Here is a 1,165-nt window from a genome sequence, read left to right on the forward strand (position 1 = left end):
AAGTATGACGGGTATGACAGCTTTTAGATTTTGCAGAGCCCCACTAGAACTGATCCAGTGCTTCACAATAGGCATTTTTCTTCATTTCCTCCAGCCATATTTGAAGAGGTAATAGCCTCTCAAATTCTTTAAAATGCTTCCCTGAGCATCCAAGAAACAGAAATTCATTCCTAGCATCATTTTGGTTTCTTCTCTCTGAAGGGTGAATTTTTTGGTTATGTGTTTTAATATAAGATTCACAATGTTGCCCTGAGCAATGCTTAGAAAAAAGACATTTGAAAGTGCAGATTCTAAAGAGTAGATTTTTAACTAAGAGGACCTGGGGAGGGAGGCTGGGAAACCGGCCTGGGGGGTTGTTTTTGCTGTTGTTTTTACCAGATCTATAGCATGTTTTTTTATCAGGATAGGAATGCCAGGAAAAAATGGGGCAGGGGGTAAATGTTTCCAGAGGAAGACTTTTATTTAAACAGGTGAAATTACACAGTCATAAAGCCCATTTTACTCTTTGCACTAATAAAGATTATACCAGCACGTGTCCTTCCCTTCCTCCTACCCCCTTCCTCTCCTCTGTCCCCACCAGAAGAGTTTGCCAGTGTAAGTGTGCTGGGATAGCTCTGCCAATACATCCTTTCAGATGTATGTTCATACCCTAATTCAGCCTGGACTGGAGCCACAGAGCATATGAAATTCTAAGTTATGAGACCTTCTTCTGGTTTTACTGCAGTCTAAAGAAACATTTTTAAGGGCAGAAAAATGTTAAAGCATCTCTATCTATACCTGTCCTTGGGATTAACAATTGACTCAAGTTGTTAAAACTCAATTTTCTGCATTCTGTTTGAGGCATAAAAGCTTTTACTTGCCAGTTGGATTTTTCTTTATTCATTGCTTGAGCTTCCATAGGCCTTTTAAAACTGAAATGAAGCTTTCTAAAATGTGAGGAGGATGCTCGTTAGTGGAGCAAATCCAATACTGCAATGAGCCACAAATATTGATTTGATATAGAACTGATTCCTTCTTTTAAAAGCACTAAATCCTCTGTTTGTTTGTTTTTTGTTTAATCTTGGTGGAAATCAAATTAGGAGTGCGAAAACTACAGCACAGAAACAAAATGCCCCATCTTTGAAAGCCGATTGTTTCTTCCCCGAATTACAGAATCTAAACTGGG

This window comes from Rhea americana, unplaced genomic scaffold (genome assembly GCF_003343005.1).
Source record: "Rhea americana isolate MKP2758 unplaced genomic scaffold, rheAme1 scaffold_77, whole genome shotgun sequence".
NCBI classification, from domain to species: domain Eukaryota; kingdom Metazoa; phylum Chordata; class Aves; order Rheiformes; family Rheidae; genus Rhea; species Rhea americana.